Below are 940 nucleotides of genomic sequence, written 5' to 3' on the forward strand. Positions count from 1 at the left end.
CGAACCGGGAGGACCGGCGGACACCGACAGACAGCACGGCGCCTCCGGCAACGAAAAAATCCGTTCCTCGGTTGGAGAGACAGACACGGACGGACAGATCGTGTCTCCGGGATTAACGGAAAATCCCTCCCTCGGAGGGACACACGGACAGGCAAAGCACGGCCACGCCGGGAATGAATAAAATCGTTACCGGGTCGGACAGACCGAGAAAGGCTTCGGTAATTAACACAGAAAAATAATTACTGAGGCGGACAGAGAGGGTCTCCGTGATTAACGTGAAAAATAAAATATTATTGGGACGGACAGACGGACAGTCACGGCAGAGCAGCGCGCCGGTAATTAACGGATACGGTTGGGCACAACGCGACTCACGCCGGTAATGAAAAACCCTCCGGACTGACGGACACGGACCGCTAGATCAGCCCTCCCGTGAGTAACCGAACCTCCGTTACCGGCCGGACAGATGAACGAGGATGGAGCCAGACTCCGATAATTAACGGGGGAAAAAAATTCCTAATTACGGAGAGGAGCTCCGATAATTAAGGAACACACCATAGCGGACAGACCGACAGACAGAGCAGCGATCCTGTGATTAACGAATAAACCAACCCGTTAACGGATGGACAGACGAACAGAACGGGGACGCCTCGGGTCCCGGTTTTAAGGTAAAAATCCTCGTTATCTGACAGACGGACACGGCAAGGAACGAAATAAATGAGCGAAAATATCCCCTTACCGGGTGGACAGACGGACAAGAACGGGGGTGAAAAATTCCTTCTTCCGGGACGGACAGACGGCCAAAACCGCGGCCGATCGGGGCTCCCGGAATTAAGGTAAAAAGGCCCGTTACCGGACGGACAGATCGACAGAAAAAAAAAAAAAGCGAAGAAAAAAAAAAGAAAAACGAAATAAATAGTTACCCGGGGATCAGACGGACAAA

This window comes from Geospiza fortis, unplaced genomic scaffold (assembly GCF_000277835.1).
Source record: "Geospiza fortis unplaced genomic scaffold, GeoFor_1.0 scaffold1695, whole genome shotgun sequence".
NCBI lineage: Eukaryota > Metazoa > Chordata > Aves > Passeriformes > Thraupidae > Geospiza > Geospiza fortis.